The 19,167-nt window shown below is 49.2% G+C and overlaps 1 protein-coding gene across 3 annotated transcripts in view; it reads right to left on the bottom strand.

The window, feature by feature from the left end:
• The window catches only part of CARD11 (caspase recruitment domain family member 11), a 313,312-nt gene extending 294,775 nt beyond the window's left edge, over window positions 1–18,537 (bottom strand). For 2 of the 3 annotated variants that reach the window (XM_081889080.1, XM_081889078.1), the window contains exon 1: window positions 18,363–18,537. The gene's annotated coding sequence lies outside the window, so the exon portion shown is untranslated. The remainder of the gene's footprint in view (window positions 1–18,362) is intronic. The other variant, XM_081889081.1, reaches the window with a different exon arrangement.
• Window positions 18,538–19,167: the final 630 nt, after the last annotated feature.

The raw sequence follows: 19,167 nt of genomic DNA, 5'->3' as shown, positions 1-19,167 counted from the left end.
AGGGCTCCTCTGTCCAATCCCACTGCCGGGATCCGGTTGGCTGTGTGTCAGCCATAATGGGACTGGATGAAGTTATCAGCAGGACTGGGGTTAATAACAATAACAATGCAAAAATCAGGGAGTAAAGGAGCCGATCACATTGGATTTCATTGCATATGACTCATATGCATACGTCTCTGGCCAACTGCTCATACTGAACCTCTGCACAGGCTGATATCTGGATTTTAATTTTCTAATCGGGGGGGGGGACATCCTGCTTTTCTAGCTGGCGGTGGATCTGTTAGCCCTTAAAGGTAAAGGTATCCCAGACCATTAGGTCCAGTTGCGGACGACTCTGGGGTTGTGTGCTCATCTCGCTCTATAAGCTGAGGGAGCTGGCGTTTGTCCGCAGACAGCTACCGGGTCATGTGGCCAGCATGACTAAGCCACTTCTGGTGAACCAGAGCAGCACAAGGAAACACCCTTTACCTTCCCGCCAGAGCGGTACCTATTTATCTACTTGCACTTTGACATCCTTTCGAACTGCTAGGTGGGCAGGAGCAGGAACCAAAAAAACGGGAGCTCACCCCGTCGCGGGGATTTGAACCGCCAATCTTCTGATCAGCAAGTCCTAGGCTCTGTGGTTTAGACCACAGCGCCACCCACGACCCTTCTGATAGCCCTTACTGCAAAGAAATTATTGCATAATTTCAGGTTGTTTTAAAAACCCTGATGTATTCCCTACAATTTATTTTGTATCCCTGCTCAGGCTGAGTTGCACCCCAACTGTGATGGCCTGGGAATCCGATTCAGAGGCTGAACCGGAGGAATCCTAGCTTGCACAGGAGTCCCCGCCTCCAGGGCCAGCTGAACTGGGGCAGGGCCTTGGATCTGAAGCGCCTGCACCTGTGCCGGATCCTCAGGAGCAAGCACCAGGTGATTCCACTCTGGCTCCAGAGGTGATTAAGGACACAGTGCCTACAGGTGCACCTCTCCCGTCCCTGCCAGAGGAAGGAGAGTCTCCCCCTGGGTCCAGTAACTCTCCAGCCTCTCCTGAACTGCAGAGGCTTAGGGCAGAGAGGCGGAGGGAAGTGGTTTCTCCCAGGAGGAGTGCTCGTCTTAAGGCCAAGAGAGTCGGGTCTCCTGGGGGCCGGGACCGCCCCTGGCCTCAGAGAAGATAAAGGCCAGTCAGCCTGGTCCCAGGTTGTGGGAGCAACATTGTTGAGTACCTGCTCCTGCTCCTGCCCGGACCCAGACCTGACCCTCCAGTGTTCCTGTCCCCGCCCGGCTTCCTGCTTCGGACCTCGCCCCGCTCCTTGTGGACTGTTTCCAGGCTAGTGACCCAGGACCGGACTTTGACTAAGCCAACAGTAACCTTCCCCCCGGGACCAGCACACCAACCTCTGTGGCCTCTGCCCACCCACCTGGGTGACTGGGCAAGAGGCAGAAGGATCCCTCTCAGCCTCCCTGGCATTCTTTAGCATGCAGCTCTATCCCTGCCAATATCTCCCCGCTGTTTGCCCGCAGCGAATAGCCTAGTTGCTTTAATACCTAGTTATTTTGCTTTCTTCCGGACATTTGGATTTTGATTCCCCTGTTTTATGCAACGGCCACTGGGTTTCTCTAACTGAGATGGCTTAATTCAGATTCCTCTCCTACCACAGCAAGGCTGGCAGAAATAATGGATAACTCAGTACAGTATGTGGACAGAAAGATAGAACAGATGACTGCCTAATATGGGGCAATGATGGCTGAAAACTCACAGGAAAGTGATACTTGAAGTCTATGGAAGGAGGGCTAGGCCAGAAAACCATTAAAACAACAACTACTATTGCTATTATTACTAATACTACTGCTATTACTATTACCCACTCTGTAAAAAAGGTAAAGGTAAATGACCCCTGGATGGTTAAGTCCAGTCAAAGGCGACTATGGGGTTGGGACGCTCATCTCGCTTTCAGGCCGAGGGAGCCGGCATTTGTCCACAGACAGCTTTCCAGGTCATGTGGCCAGCAGGACTAAACCACTTCTGGTGCAACAGAATACCGTGGCGGAAACCAGAGTGCATGGAAATGCTGTTTACCTTCCTGCTGCAGCGGTATCTATTTATCTACTTGCACTGGTGTGCTTTTGAACTGTTAGGTTGGCAGAAGCTGGGACAGAGCAACAGGAGCTCACTCCGTCACGGGGATTCGAACCGCCAACCTTCTGATCCCAAGAGGTTTAGACCACAGTGCCACCTGCACCCCTTACCCACTCTGTAGAGGGGATTAGCAACTGCTGTATTACCACTGCTGTAAAGGGAAGTGAGGGGCAGGTGTTCTCGTCCCCCTGGGACGGGAGCCCATCTAGGAGAAGGAAAACTCTGATCCTAAACCTTTGCTGCCTCCTGCAACATCTTTGGGAGAAGAAAAGGCTCAGGAGTAATTCTGGCCAATCCTGCAGCCCAGCTGGTGCCAAACATCATGCTCTGCTTTCCTTTGGACCCCATCAGTGAGGCCAAGAGGAGCATCTAGTCACCTGGGCAGCCCAGGAGCTCCATCCACACTGTCCAGGCTTCTGCCTGAGGGAGGTCATTCGGCATGGCAAATGGGTCTGACACAGAGCAAGGCATGTCTCTGTCTCTGCAGCTTCCAGCATCATCCAAACCCACAGATACAACTCTTTCATACACAGCTCTCACTTGGCCCATGCTCTCCATCCTCAGATGACGTGGTGTCCTGTAAGTGTGGTGGGAAAAGGCCCCGTGCATTTGTCTCCATGGCAACAGAGCAGCCTCTTTGGATATGGTATCTAGCAGAACCCAACTGGCCAGCCAAAGCCATTCACAGAATCATAGAATCGTTGTCATCTAGTGCAACCCCATTCCCTTAACAAAGGAACTGGTTTGGCTGGCTCAGGCCTGGAAGGGACCCTCAGGTATCGTCCAAACTGACCCCTCCAAAACACGTAACAGTATTTTGTGAGTGAAGCATTGTTTCCCCAACCTTCAGTTTAATCTGAGATTAATATGATCACGGGAGCCTAGGGGTTCATTCTGCCTTACGAACAAATATTTAACCATCTTTTTTCATATGTTAATGCCTCACGGAGAAAAGGTTACAAAATATGAACCAGAAGGAAACAAAACCCGCTCATTTACAGCACAAGAATCAGAGGATGCTTCAAAGTTTCCACGTAAGCTCTTCACACTTCCCCTATTTGGGACGTGGCAAGCCTCGAGTCGGAGAAACACTTTGTAAACCGACACATTCACAGCAGCGTCCGAAAATGAGAATGGGTGACAGGCAGGCCATTGACATGAACACTTTTTGAGAGAGAGAGAGAGCGAGCAGGGGAGATATCCAGGCTGCAAAATGGGGCAGATTAAGATCATCATCTGTAAAGGCAAAGGGAAAAGTCCGCTGCAATCGTCTGCATTTCCCCTCTAAGTGAGCCTCAGCAAATTCAGTGGGGCTTAACCTGAGAAAGGGCCTCTCCAGATGTCCTTTTCATTGTTCATCTGTTAATTTTTCAATTTTTTGCTCAGGGCAGTAATAAACGAACCCCCTTTCAATATTATTTGCACCTGCAAAGAGCTTTGGGGTGGCCCTACTGCTTGGTTTCCAATCAGTAAATGTCCTAGTGTTGTTGTTTTTGTTGAGCTATAGAGCAAGCACTCCCCTCCAGGTGACAATGACGTGGAGCAGAAAGGTGTGAGGATGGTCCAATATGAATCTGCCACAAATGCACTCTTATTGTGTCAACGGAGCATTGCAAAAGGCACCCACCCCCTCCTGCTTTCCATAGACTCATAGGATTGTCGATTCGGGAGGGATCCCCAAAGGAAATCTAGTCTAACCAAAAAATCCCAGCAGATGGCCACGCAACCTCTAACCAGCTCCTTAAATGCCAACCAATCCAGCGGCAACAGCAAGGAAGCCAGCTCTCCTAGTGCCAGAGTCCCACGGGGCCCCAGGCGACCTTCTGCCCCATCACCTGTTGTTGTTTTTAAAGCATAAAAGATGTAATCTCCGTGCTAAACCTTCACTCGTTTCCACCGAAACGGCACTAACAGGAAGTACGTGGGAGTGGCTGCACCACCAAGAAGCGAGCTAAAGTCGCCACAAGATCAGGCTGCCCTACGACGGAATCATCTATCTATTTATTAAATTTGCCCAAGGCAACCCAAAGCAAATTGCAACCAAACTGGAAAGCCACGAAAAGGCCTACTGACATCAAATGGGTGCCTTTGCTTTGCTTTTTCCGGCACCTGCTAAAAACATTTTTTTGTTAAGACAAGCCTACCCAAATATCTGGAATGCTGGTGTGTTTGGACTTTGTTGCGTGTTTTGTCTCACCAGAGTGGTGCATGCTCTAGTTATCTCCCGCTTGGATTACTGCAACGTGCTCTACGTGGGGCTCCCTTTGAAGGTGACCCAGAAACTGCAATTAATCCAGAATGCGGCAGCTAGACTGGGGACTGGGAGTGGCCGCCGGGACCACATAACACCAATCCTGAGAGATCTGCATTGGCTCCCAGTATGTTTCCGAGCACAATTCAAAGTGTTGGTGCTGACCTTGAAAGCCCTAAATGGCCTCGGTCCAGTATACCTGAAGGAGCGTCTCCACCCCCATCGTTCAGCCCAGACACAGATCCAGCGCCGAGGGCCTTCTGGCGGTCCCCTCATTGCGAGATGTAAGGTTACAGGGAACCAGACAGAGGGCCTTCTCGGTAGTGGTGCCCACCCTGTGGAACACTCTCCCTTCAGATGTGAAGGAAATATGTAGCTCTCCTATTTTTAAAAGACATCTGAAGGCAGCCCTGTTCAGGGAAGTTTTTAATATTTAACGCTGTATTGTTTTTAATACTTGATTGGGAGCTGCCCAGAGTGGCTGGAGAAACTCAGCCAGATGGGCAGGGTATAAATAATAAATTATTATTATTATTATTGATATTTTTGACAGTCTAAATTGCTTGATTTTATTGTTTTATTCCTTTCGTAAACCACTTTGAGGTTTTTCCCTTTTTTTACAATCAAGCGGAATACAGTGGTACCTCTGGTTATGAACGCTTCAGGTTACGAGCTCCGCTAACCCAGAAGTAGCTGCTCCCGGTTGCGAACTTTGCCCCAGGATGCGAACGGAAATTGCGCGTCGGAGGCGTGCGTGCAGCGGGAGACCCCATTAGTGAAAGTGTGCCACAGGATAAGAACAGTTTCAGCTTCAGAACGGACCTCCGGAATGAATTAAGTTCATAACCAGAGGTACCACTGTATAAATTTTATGAACTAAGTAAAAAGTAAGTAAAAAAATTGAAACCTATGTGTCAGAGCCACCCGTTGGTCCCAGCTCACAAGAGACCCAAGTCCAATCCAGTTTATTTACAAAAGTCTTTATTGAAGATCATTGCTCCTTTTACATTCCATCTCCGTGGCTCCACGTCTGTAACATTAGATCGCTGAAGTCCCCTCTGAATCCGTACTGCCCCTACACCAGTTTAAGAGGCTTGTGCTGGACCACCTCTTCCTCTCCTTCCTCTTCCGCAGGGTCTTTCTGCCCCCCTGGGTTCCCCCCCGCCGGGACTCGCCCGAGGCTGAATCCTCTGATGCCTCTGCCCCCCTCCTTCTTGCTTTGGGGCCGGGCTCCTCCCCAGGGCTCTCCTCACTTCCGCGCGCCTCCACATTTGAACTTGGCGCGCGTACGTTGCTCCTGACCTTTCTCTCGACCGCTACACTGCTCCCGGTGCTACTCTCTGCCCCTTCCGGCAGAGCGTCCTGCTCCGATCTCCTCCCCCTGTCTCCTTCTTGCTCTGCTCCCTCTGACACACTGGTAACTCCACCCCCTTCACTCCGTTCCGGCGGAGAAACCGGCTCCGATCTCCCACTCTCACTGGGGGCTCTCCTCTCGCTCCCCTGCTCCTGATTGCTTCCCCCTTGAGGTCCCCTTGGTCTGACCAGGGGGGCTCCCTTTTGGGAGTCCTCTGACTCACTGGACAGACTCACGGACGACCTTTGGTCATTGTCATCCTCCTCCTCGTCTCTCTGGGATTCTTCCCCCTCGCTCTCTGTCTCCTCCCCCATCTGCCCTTCTCTCCCTGAAACCCTGACACTATGCGTTCTGAATATTTCCATTTGCGGGGAGGGGAAGCTGCGAAGCAGACATGGATTGCAAGAGATGCTGTGTGCGCAACCTTAAAGTTTTGAGGGTGCACCCCCCCCCCAGAAAACACCCCAGTGCTCACTAAGGGACCTGGCTGGATGGGCCCGTAACCATCTTCACCTGTTTGCTTTGAAATGCAACATCTTTCCCTTGCCAAACTACAGAGGCTGCTTTGTGTAGCTGGAGAGCATCCCTGAAAGGGCTTCAGGGACGAGGAGGCAAAGCCTCTGCCGGCACAATGGCTGCGTCTGCTTCCCGAGGCCAGCCCTTTCTGAGAACAACAGTTTACAAAAGCCGCTTCTTCCTAATCTTTAGACAATGCTGTGTGTATATTTAACCTTTGCAACAAAAGCATGTCAAACATTTAGGGCCAGGGCGGGTGTGTGTCTCCAGACGCTTTACTCTGGGGTAGTTCCAGCAAAGTCGGCAGGCTGCTTTCAGAGGAATTGGCTGGAGGATTATAGCCTTGGACTGACATTTTCCATAATCTTCTGGTGATAGTTGATACGCTCCTCTTCCGCTGCGCGGCAGGCAGCAAAGGGACCTGATTAGAATGGGTTGTGCATCTTTTCTTCCTGCTGAGTCTATTGCACCTCGCCTGGAACCTTTTACAGCAGCATGGAACTTGAATGTTAGGTTTCCAACTGTCCTACCTTGAGCTCTCAGTGCTGGGGTGCGGGAAACTTCCAGGGGCCACCTATAGATTCCTGCAATGCGTTATACATAGGGCTGCCTCTGAAGAGAGTTTGGAAACTTCAGCTGGTGCAGAATTCAGCAGCCAGGTTGCTCACCGGGGCAAGGCGGTTTGAGCATATAACACCAATTCTGGCCCGACTGCATTGGTTGCTGGTTAGTTCCTGAGCCCAATTCAAAGTGCTGGTTTTGACCTAGTAAAGGTAAAGGGACCCCTGACCATTAGGTCTAGTCATGGCCGACTCTGGGGTTGCGGTGCTCATCTCTCTTTACTGGCCGAGGGAGCCGGCGTACAGCTTCCGGGTCATGTGGCCAGCATGACTAAGCCGCTTCTGGCGAACCAGAGCAGCGCACAGAAATGCCGTTGACCTTCCCGCCGGAGCGGTACCTATTCATCTACTTGCACTTTGACGTGCTTTCGAAGTGCTAGGTTGGCAGGAGCTGGGACCGAGCATTGGGAGCTCATCCCGTTGCGGGGATTCGAACCGCCGACCTTTTTAAATTGTAACTTTATGTTGTGAACCGCCCTGACAGCCAAAGAAGAAGAAGAAGAAGAAGAAGAAGAAGAAGAAGAAGAAGAAGAAGAAGAAGAAGAAGAAGAAGAAGAAGAAGAAGGGCTAGGGGCAACACTTGGCTGAGCAATGAAGGTGACTCTTGTCTTTGTACCAGATGTTGCTGGACATCTGTCAGGAGCTGCATGCTAACTGTGGGCGGGGCCAAAGCCAGAAGTGGGTGGGGCCAGAGCCCCAAGTGGGTGGAGCTACTCCCATTCACTCTCTGTTTCCCCCCTCTTCATCTGCTGCAGAGACGCAGTGCTCCTTCCAGTGGTTTGTATGGATTATTTTACGAGGGCTGTTGAAATTTCTCCACGGGGCTGTCTGTAGTCCTAGGGCCACAGGTTGCTGACCCTGCTCTAGTGAAAAGGGGCAAAACCCCAAGCAACTTTTGCAGGGAATCAAAGAGGAGCGAAAGAAGTGGAGAGACATGCTTCCCCCCTTTTTTTCAACTCATTGGCTTCGTGCTACAGGTTCCAATTACGCACCTCTGAGAGCAACCCAATGTAACTCTAAAAGCCCGCAAAGATATTGGAAAACAGAAAGGCTAGTCTCAAAAAAATGTTCACCTCCATTAAAACTATTGAACCGAGCTGGAGGGGGTGGGGAGCAGCCTCTAAGCAGTGGGAACGTTTGCACAGGCGAGGAACTCTTAGGCGTTTCCACACACAAACATGTATCTATGCCTGTGAGCATTCCATCAGCAGAACTGAAAATAAACTACCAAGCTTAAAAAATAATAATGAAAGGAGCAGCGGAGAGAAGGCACTTTAATAAACCAGAGTCTTCCCAACAGAGGTCAATGCCAAAGTTCCCCACGACAAATAAAACAGCAAAAGGCTGGGAGCTATACAACTTGTTTACATGGTCTGGGGACGCAGAGTTGCTGTCCATCTGTTATCCTGATGGAACGTCCTGTGATGGGCTTTGAGGCAGCAGAAAGCGAAGCGAAGGGGAGGCTTTGCGAAGGAGCCTGACCATCAAAACCAGCGAGATTCATTATTCTGGTCTCAAGGATATCAAGAAATATCTAAACTAAGTCAATCAAGCTTTCCCACAGCTGAAGACATGGACGCAACATGGGAGCTCCCCACTCTAAAGAGCTTTTGACGTGGATGTTAGCTGCAGCCAGGATTTCGGTAGCCCAGCCATGGGAAACCATGTAAAAGCATGTCGCTGCCTAAAGGGGAACAGCAATTGGTGCTACCCCAAAAGTCAGGGTGTATAGGACTCAAGGCCACCCAAGTTGTTTGGGGACCCGAGGCATGAAATCCCACAATCATCTCTCCCGTTCTCTGGTAGTAAAAATGCAGCAATAAATTCAACACCTAAGAATTTGCTTTTGACATGGGTGTTGTCTGCAGCTAGGATTTCAATAGCCCAGAATGGGAAAACGGTGAAATATTGGCATTTCTCTGTGTGGTATAAGAACTTACGGACTTTGGCTATTGCGTGTGGAGGGAATCACACATAAACTGTGTGTCTCCAGAGCGAAGGAGGGTCCAGAATGCATTTATGTCATCTGGTGGGACATTATTATGTTTCAGACTTAGATGCTCAACATTCACCATCCACACCAGCTCGGGAAATATGGGTGTCTTGATTTACATTGGTGTTTCCCCATTTATTCACTCCTGTCTCAGCGACATCTATGCAGAATGACCACTGGGAGGAGCGCAGAGAGAAGAAATGCCATGATGCATCTGCAGCAGCACAACTAGACGCCTTCATTTGCCCCAGCTGCAACAAAACATGTCTCTCCCATATCTGCTTCTACAGCCACAGCAGGCTCTGCAACCTTCCTTTGTGAAGGCGCACTCCTTCATTGTCTCCCGAGACAGACGAATGCTGATCGATTTCTTTCTCTTACTATTTCTTGTTTGCTTGCTTTGTATATAGTGTGATGTAACACCCTGCTACTGCACTATTAGGTTGTTAAAACATCGTAATAATCCAGCAAGGGACGCGGGTGGCACTGTTGGTTAAACCACAGAGCCTAGGGCTTGCCGATCAGAAGGTCGGCAGCTCGAATCCCCGTGATGGGGTGAGCTCCCATTGCTCGGTCCCTGCTCCTGCCAACCTAGCAGTTCGAAAGCACACCAAAGTGCAAGTAGATAAATAGGTACCGCTCTGGCGGGAAGGTAAACGGTGTTTCCGTGCACTGCTCTGGTTCTCCAGAAGCGGCTTAGTCATGCTGGCCACATGACCCGGAAGCTGTATGCCGGCTCCCTCGGCCAATAAAGCGAGATGAGCACCGCAACCCCAGAGTCGGCCACGACTGGACCTAATGGTCAGGGGTCCCTTTACCTTTACCTAATAATCCAGCAGGATTCAAGCATGGCATGCTGAGAAATTTGGTAACACAGACTGGAACTGTCCCAGGGAGGCTGCCCAACCCGCGAAAGCAGCATTCCCCAACCTGGTGCCCTGCAGATATTTCGGGAGCACAGCTCCCATTAGCCCCAGTTGGCACCATCAGCCGTGCTGTAAACTCACATGGTTCCCCTTGGCTGCAGGTAAGGATGGGGCAGAAATCCCATTCAGACCTATGAATCGCACAACAAGCGAATCTCCATCGAAATTTCCATTTTTATTTTTTGCAATGTGCTTCTCCATGCAGGGCCATCTTTACCTTGGGGTGCAAGAGGTGCAGGGCACCTGGGCGCCAAATTCAGGGGGCGGCACTAGGTTCTTAACTACCTACCTGTTATGAAATAATAAATAATTTTGATCAAGCTAGAAAAACAAAATACATATATACCTAGGTATTACCGAAATGTATACCTACTGTTTCACTAAAGGACTTTCGACTTTGTGTGCTCATTTACCAAAGATGCGCTGTGCTAGCGGCGGCGCTTGGCATTCACAACGGCACACGAAATTAACTCTTACATCAAAATATTATGTTACATATTGTATTGAGTTGCTATGCGGCAGAGGGGTCAGCTGCACCTTTGACACCTTTGGGGGTGGCTAAAGTAAAATTGGGGGCGCTGGGTGGATCTTTGCACCCAGTGGCGCATATGCTAAAGACGTCACTGTCTCCAGCCAATCAATGTGTGCAAAAATCTGCATGTTTGGGTGAGGCATGCATAAAAATGTAAAAAATACCATGCCAAAATGCATTCTATTCGGGGGAATTCCTTGCAAATATTGAGAGAAATTTACATTAAGATGCTGATGAATTTTCACGAGGACTTAAAAAAAAAAAGTAAGATAGGAAATCACAAACTGATGTTGAAATGTGGAGAACGGGAAAATGCGAAACTAAGAGAAACCAAAATCAACAGCTCCCCAAATTGACAGATTTGGTGGGTGGTTTTAGAGACTTATTTATAGTGACCTATTTATTTATTTAATTTCTTTTATGTCCACCCCCCCTTTTTCTCTGAGGAGCCCAACCTGGTGTACATGGTTATTCCCCCTCCTATTTTAATCTCCACAGCAGTCCTGCAATGTAGATTAGGCTGAGAGAGAGGCAGTTGACTGGTCACCCAGTGAGCTTCAGGCCCGAGTGTGGGATTCGAACTCTGGACTCTCCCAAGCCCGGCACTCTAACCATTAAGTGCAAACTCTGTCTTACTAACTGTCTTGCCTGTGAGGGCTCAGCCCCAGAACCTGTTTCCAAGCCCAGGGTGCAGCCTGGAAACACATGAAACAACTGCAGAGAGGAGAGTGCCTCTGAGCATGTGCAGGGACTCTCTGTACACAAATGCATCCCAAGGCTTCACAGACTAACTAGCAAGGCTATGTCTTCCCCGCAGGCCAGCCGGCACCGTCCTTTTCCTCTTTTGCCTGCGATCAAGGGAAGCGAAAGGGAGAGGAAACACGTGGGCGAAACACCGTCGCTGGGGAGGAAGCAGCAGTGAGAGTTCTGCTAGCAAAATAATCACGGCGGGGCCTGCAGTTAAGAGCGCGGCAAACTGTGGGAAGGAGAGAAGAGTGTGTGGGAGGCCAGAAGAAAGAAACAGAGAAGAGGAAGAAGACGAGATTGTGAATGAGTAACATGCAAAGGGACTATTTATAGGACAAAGTCTGTGTCACACATCCTTTCCCGAAAGGGAAGCACAGCGAGGGAGGGAAAATGTCCCCCCCCCAGCTGTGTGTCTGAGGATCAAAACATCCTTTCCCCAGTTCACCTTGCCCCAGCCGTGATCTCATTTATTTCTATTAATTTAATAAAAGTGTATGCAGCTTTTCAAGAAAACCTCTTCCCAAGCCACATGCAAGGGAAAGTGCGCAGCTCAGGGGGTTAGAGCATATTCTGGATGGCGGCTAATGGGTGGAGGATGAATCCTGACAAGACAGAAGTACTGTTTTGGGGGGACAGAGGGCGGGCAGGTGTGGAGGACTCCCTGGTCCTGAATGGGGTAACTGTGCCCCTGAAGGACCAGGTGTGCAGCCTGGAAGTCATTTTGGACTCACAGCTGTCCATGGAGCTACAGGTCAATTCTGTATCCAGGGCAGCTGTCTACCAGCTCCATCTGGTACGCAGGATGAGACCCTCCTTGCCCGTGGACTGTCTTGCCAGAGTGGTGCATGCTCTAGTTATCTCCCGCTTGGACTACTGCAATGCGCTCTATGTGGGGCTACCTTTGAAGGTGACCCAGAAACTACAACTAATCCAGAATGCGGCAGCTAGACTGGTGACTGGGGGCGGCTGCTGAGACCACATAACACCGGTCTTGAAAGACCTACATTGGCTCCCAGTATGTTTCCGAGCACAATTCAAAGTGTTGGTGCTGACCTTTAAAGCCCTAAACGGCCTTGGCCCAGTAGACCTGAAGGATCATCTCCACCCCCATCGTTTAGCCCGGACACTGAGGTTACAGGGAACCAGGCAGAGGGCCTTCTCGGTAGTGGCGCCCGCCCTGTGGAACGCCCTCCCATCAGATGTCAAAGAGATAAACAACTACCTAACATTTAGAAGACATCTGAGAACAGCTTACAGCATGGGGGTGATCCTACATAGCTCAGTTGGTTAGAGTGTGGTGCTCATAATGCCAAGGTTGCAGGTCCGATCCCCGCATGGGACAGATGCATAGTCCTGCATTTCTGGGGGTTGGGCTAGATGATCCTCACGGTCCCTTCCAACTCTACACTTCTATGATTCTATGATCTATGATCCTACTTGCAGGATGCTGGAAGGCAGAGTCAGCCAGAAGGTAGATCTACAATAGTACAGTGGTACCTCGGGTTACAGATGCTTCAGATTACATATGCTTCAGGTTACATATGCTTCAGGTAACAGACTCCACTAAACCAGAAATAGTACCTTGGGTTAAGAACTTTGCTTCAGGATGAGAAATCGTGCTCCGGCAGCATGGCGGCAGCAGGAGGCCCCATTAGCTAAAGTGGTGCTTCAGGTTAAGAACAGTTTCAGGTTAAGAACGGACCTCCAGAATGAATTAAGTTCTTAACCTGAGGCACCACTGTATATGACTCATAAGTGTTTGCCAATGGCAACAGTGGCAACAAAACTCTTTCCTCCCCAAGTCCCAAATAAGGCTCCTGAAACAAAGGGTTTTCCCAGACTGATGTTGTTTTCAGGGTGGGAGTCCTACACACACAGACAAAGTCAGGTTGCACAATTATAATTGATTGGGAGGTCTTGCGAAACAAACCCGCTTCCCTAAAAGATCAGACTTTTTTTGCAGTAAGGAAATTGACAGGGAGATGCACTGGTAAGTGTGAGATAACTGTGCTCATTAAATAGCTGGAGCTGCCTACTCTTTCTGAAGACAGAATGGTACATATACAGGCCATGTGGAAGTGCCCCAAGAATGCTTGGGGGGGTGGATCTCAGTTCTGTAATCTCAGTCCTGATTCTGAAATCGGTGCTAGGAACTCAGATAGGGATATGCTGGGAATTACCTCCTTCACTTGAGCCGCTGTATCTGCCATCACCAACTGCCCTGCACCCACCCAGCCCTGGCGATGGTTAATGGACTTTAGGATTCTAGCAAAATATAGGTCCCGCAAGCCTGAAGCCTGTGCACCCCATTCTGACCGCAACCATTTAGGCCCAGTCTGCATGCACAGGTGCGAAAGCAGAGACAGTGGAATGGATTGCATCTCTGCAGACTGTGGGTGGGGAATGTCATTTCTGAATGCTACATAAAACAAAAACAAAAAACTGACCGTAAAGAGAAAACATCAGCTTCTACTTCTGCCTTTTCCTGCTGCTAATTTTCTACTTGCAGGCTCCCTGCTGTTTTTGTACTATAGCAAATAATTTCCAACAGCCTGATTTCCCCTCTTGCAGTCTGAGGTGGTACAGTCCATGATGCCACCTCCATTAATTCTAATCTTGGGCTCTCTGTTGCCCATGTAGACCAGACCCAGGGTGCTGCATGCCGAAGGTGTCATGGGCTTTGAAGACACTCGAACTCAGGACGCAAGGGAGAAACGTGCTAAGAGGAAGGCACGCTTGGCAAATCCACACCGCGATCAACTCCTGCCCGGAAACCTATGTCCCCACTGTGGAAGGACGTGTGGATCCAGAATTGGCCTCCACAGTCACTTGTGGACTCACTGTTAAGACCATGTTTATGGAAGACAATCTTACTCGGCTGCTAGGGATCACCAAAGAAAGGTTTTCAAAGAGTGCACCAGGGAACAGGATCAGTGAGAAACTCAGGAACTGTGGCAGAGCTTCCCTGAAAGGCAACTTGCCCACCACTCCTGATTTTCTCTGTGCAACATGAAGCAATGGCTGCGTTGTAGGAAGTGTGCTGCTTTTGTGGTGGGGATGGTGAGGACCAAGAGGCACCCTGCAGCTGTGGTGGACAGACCTCAAGCTTGCGGTGGGATCGTCTTCCTTCCTTTTTACTAGAACTCTCATGGTCTACCAGAGAAGAGTCAGATACAAAATGCTGGCTCAGTGTCAGGTACCAGAATGAGCCACGCAATGGGCTAGTCTCAGGGCCGGATTGAGGTTTGATGAGGCCCTAAGCTACTGAAGGTAATGGGGCCCTTTATATGTCCAGCTGTCCTTTGTCAACAACAAATTGTCGCTGGTTTTGTGTGTTGAATATGGTATTTTATGGACCTAATAGGTATCCAAAGCTATTTGCACATAACAAAATATGTATTTTATCTTATATTTTGGAAATGTACATCCAGTTGTTTTTTTCCTTTACATTTTTTGGGCGTCCCCCCAAAAGAGTGGGGCCCTAAGGTATTGCTTGTTTAACTTATATGTAAATCCGGCACTGGCTGGTCTGCATCTACCAGAACAGATCAACATCTGAATTCTTAAATTATCAGGGTTGCTAACCTCAAAGCAGCCAGCGGAGTTGAACAAAGATCTTGCCAAAGACAACCAGGTAATGCTCCTATTTTACAGGGGGCTGAAAAACAGGCAATTATTTGTCTATGTGCAATATTATTCAGTTTTGTTAACATGTTTAGAATCAGAAAGGCTTGCCGATCTACCGCAGATTGCCCAGTGATCTACCCGCTAGATGCCAAATCTGCTTTCTGCCAGCTTCTGCCTTGGAACATGCTCAAGAATGAACTGCAACATTCAGGAATCTCTTGAAAGAGAAAGGTGTCTGGCCCAGAAAGCCTGAAAGGGAAAGCCATATGATAGGAAGAAATTCAAACTCTCCAGGCTCGTATGCATACAATCTACAGAGGCCACTTGTCAAAACTGCCTCTCTCCCACCTCCTTTTGCTCCTTTTCTTCCTCTTCCTTGCAGTTGCTGTTCCTTTGGAAGCATCTGGAGTGGCAAGATAGCCTTGCTTGCTTTCCGCCAGGTTGCTGAAGTACCAAAGGAAGAGGTTAATGTGTGCCATGTCTCAGGTCCCCTGTGCCTGTGCTCAGAGCCAACACTCAACACTCCAGAATGCACCAAGTGCCCCTGAGCAGACACAGAGGAAATTTCCCCTTGCAAAGGAACAAATGCAGAGTCATAGATTGTCAGAGCTGGAAGGGACCCTGGCAGCCCAGCCCTTTTGCTCAATGCAGGATCTTGCAATAACAGCAAACCAGGCAGATGGCCCGGTCTAGCCTCTGCTGAAATGCCTCCAGCCAAGGAGAGCAGGATGTCTCTGGAGGCTGGCTGCTCCCACTGCCCAGGATCTCTTAGCAGCAGGAAGCCTCTCCTAACCTTTAGCCCAAATCTTCCATTTCCATTCTTTGCCCCTCTGAAGCAACAGATAACACGCTTGGCCTGTCCTGCGTGACCAGCCTATCACCCAGATATTTAAAGATCACTGTCGTGATAGACGCACCACACATTTGAAGCACATGGCTTCCCACAAATAATCCTGTTTGTGAGGGTGCTGTGAGTGGTAAACTACAGTTCCTGTGGTCTTTTGGGGGGGGGGCAGGAATCATGTCTCCCCTGATTCTTCTCTTCTCTGGGCTTGAACACAGTCAGCTCTTTCAACCGCTCCTTATAGGACTGGTGCACATCAAAAATTAGGGTTCCAAATGATGCTCTGGTATTTCCACACTAGCCCAGTAGAATACATCAGTGGCTGCATCCATATTGTGGAATACTTCACCCCATGAAGTATCCACCCCTACCCCACCCTTTGGCTTTCTTTCTCCAGCCAGAAAAGGCATCTTTAATTATGGCAGCACCATACATGGTGCTGGAGGAGACTCTTGAGAGTCCCATGGACTGCAAGAAGATCAAACCTCTCCATTCTGAAGGAAATCAGCCCTGAGTGCTCCCTGGAAGGACAGATCCTGAAGCTGAGGCTCCAATACTTTGGCCACCTCATGAGAAGAGAAGACTCCCTGGAAAAGACCCTGATGTTGGGAAAGATGGAGGGCACAAGGAGAAGGGGACGACAGAGGACGAGATGGTGGGACAGTGTTCTCGAAGCTACCAACATGAGTTTGACCAAACTGCGGGAGGCAGTGGAAGACAGGAGTGCTTGGGGTGCTCTGCTCCAGGGGGTCACGAAGAGTCGGATAGGACTAAATGACTAAACAGCAACAATTATGGCAGACTTTTGCCTGCTACGACTTACATACGCAGACATTTTTTTCTGTGATCTAGGCCAGTGGTTTTCAACCTGTCTGCTGTGGCATCCTGGGGTGCCTTGAATGATGGTTAGGGGTGCTGCAGGCAACACTGGCCTCTGTCCCTCTTTCCTTCCTTCCCTCCTCTGGTGCCCTTTCATATCTCTGCTTCCCAAAGGCTTGCACAGCTGTTTGTTGCAGCTGCCCTGGCTACAAGCTTCCCAGGAGAATGGTGCCTCTGGGGCTGGCCAGGGGGTGCTTCCCACTGCATGTGGGGCAGTGTGAGGAGGCACCTCTCCTTGGGTCAGAGGGGGGCAGCTCAGAGCCAGGGGCAGCAGCTGTGGCTGCCCAGAGGACTCCTAAGGAGGAGGCAGCGGTGGCTGAGGGACCACTCCACAAGGGAGGGTGTTTGAAAAGGGGTGAGGGGCCGCCAGCTCTGCAGGCAAGGGGTGACATAACTGGGCTCCTGAGCCTAGCAGAGGTGCCACAGAAAGAATGCAGTTGGTCAAAAGAGCTGTGGACCCAAAAAGGTTGAAAACCTCTGATCTAGGCCATTGCTCATTTTTAACAAATTAATTTTTAAGTTTGTTATTACATGTATTTTAATATTTTTAACTGTCTTGCAATTTTAAATTGTTGTAAGCCACTCCATGTGGTGCAGGGGGACAAGAAGAGTGGAACAGAAATGTTATGTGTAAATGAATGAATGAATGAATAAAAAAAAACCTCGTATAGATGAATTGAGTCATGCATGTACAAGTCCCGTTGAGTCTGACTCATGAAGACTATTTCAGTTTAGGAGAGAGTTGCTGTCGCACTGATGATGGTGATGGTAGACAGATGAATTGTCATCGATCTGCCTCTTTTATGAAGGATAACAGGGCAGATCCCTGCCCCCAAAGACCTTACAATCAGGGGAGACAAGGAAGGAAAGGAAGGAAAATGGGAGAAGGATGTAAACCATCCAGAGATTTTGTTACATTAAGTGATCATTTTGAAAAATAGATAAACAATAAGCTCTTGCGCCAGCTTTTATAATGGAGGGAATCCTACTTTCAGTTAGGTATAGATATGCTTGGTTACATCAGAGAATGGGGACTTGCGGTGCAAGGCTAATCATGCCTATTCAGAAGTAAATCCTATTAAATCCAGTGGGGCTTATTCCCAGGAAAATGGAGTTAGGATTCCTGCCTAAACTCTGGGATACCACCACCTCCTCTTCTGTAGTAAGTGAGAAGATCTTTCCCACTGTGCCCATGTGAAGGCCAAGTTCTCCAGCTGATGGAGGCAATTTCAGTGACTTCCAGGTGATTTCTGGGTTTGGGGAGGGGAAGAGGAAATCTGCTATTGGTTGTAGTCAAAGTTCAAATTGGGAGTAATAACTAGGACTGTGGGCGTTGCTCCACCGCTTTGATCTGCAGAACCGGCCCTCTTATTGGCGCCACATAATATTCCTTCCACATTGGTAATAAATCTATCTTTAAAGTAGCAATGGCCCTTTGGAACTCTCTGCCTATTGACTGTAATTTTTTTTGGCACCTGCCAAAACACCTGCTTTTTGTTTAGATGAGCCCGTCCAGCCAGGTAGCATGCTGACATGTGCTTTTTATCACTGACTTAGAATTTTTAATAGTTGTTTTTAACTGCTTTTGCACATAATTTTATTGCTTTCTTCTTTTTGTAAACCACTTTGAGGTTTTTTCCTTTTTAAAAAAATCAAGCGATGTATAAATTTTATGAGATAAATGAAATAGACCAATAACTCTCCGCCACTGCCTCCTTCCTGAAGGCACTGCTGGGCTTACTCCGGAGTAGGCAAGCCACGGTGCCCAGGACTGAGCAAGCGAGAGTGGCCAAAGATTATTTTGCCAATCCTTAACCACGTGCGCCAGGAAGAGAGTCGATGATCGGTCCCATAAAGTTCGCGTTGGAACCGAGTTTCCCAGCCAGTTTTTACTTCGGTATTGAAAGAGAAACAAAACTTGAAGCAGAATCGGAAACGAAGCGGGTCTTACCGGCTCTGGTGTCTTTTGTCAATTATCTTCGCGAGCCGGACTGCCTGCCCAGAGGGCGATCCCGGAGCGCATCCTTGGCGCTTGTTGCTGCTCGGATCCGACGCGAGGCAGTTGCTGGCAGAGGAGAGGAGTCAGCCGCGCTGAGGACGCCCGGCGGAGGGGCGCGGATGAGGCTTCGCGGAGAAAGGCCGGGAGGCGGGGTAAAAGGGAAGGGGGGGGGGGGGGGAAGAGAGGCAGGAAGCCGAGTTGCAGAAAAACTTTAAAAGAGAAGTGTGCGCACAGGCGCGCGCAATCACCTTGACAAATTGAGAAGAGCGCTAGAGTCCGCGACAGCGCGCTTGGTACGCGGGAAGCGTTGCAACCAGGGCGCGCAAAGCAGGAGCGAAAGCGCCTAGGGGTGGGGGGTGGGTCGGATTTTGCAAGTGGGCACCCTGGGGTACCGCCCCCCAATCTTTCTAAGCCTCCTCTATAGTTGACAGGGAGAGGCTGGTTGCTTCTGTGAACCTCATTTATTTTATAAAATTTATACACCGCTTGGCTGCAAAAAAGAGAAAACCTAAAAGCGGTTTACAAAAGATAAAAAGGTGAAATCATTTTTTTTAAAAAAATCAACTCTACTTTAAAACATATGGAAGTTAAAATACTAAAACAGATTAAAATCACCTAGACTTTCTAAGCATCTTGTCTAGATAGGGATGTGTTTCGAAGGAGCCGAAAAGAGTACAGGGAAGAAGGTGCCTTCTTGATCTCAAAAGACTCCGAGGGTCATTTAGCTGCTTTCTAAAACATTTGCTAGCTCCATTGC

Source organism: Podarcis melisellensis (assembly GCF_964234715.1).
Source record: "Podarcis melisellensis genome assembly, chromosome: 14".
Lineage (NCBI taxonomy): Eukaryota > Metazoa > Chordata > Lepidosauria > Squamata > Lacertidae > Podarcis > Podarcis melisellensis.
Note: the sequence above shows the minus strand (reverse complement) of the source record. Positions and strands in the feature narration are given on the sequence as shown.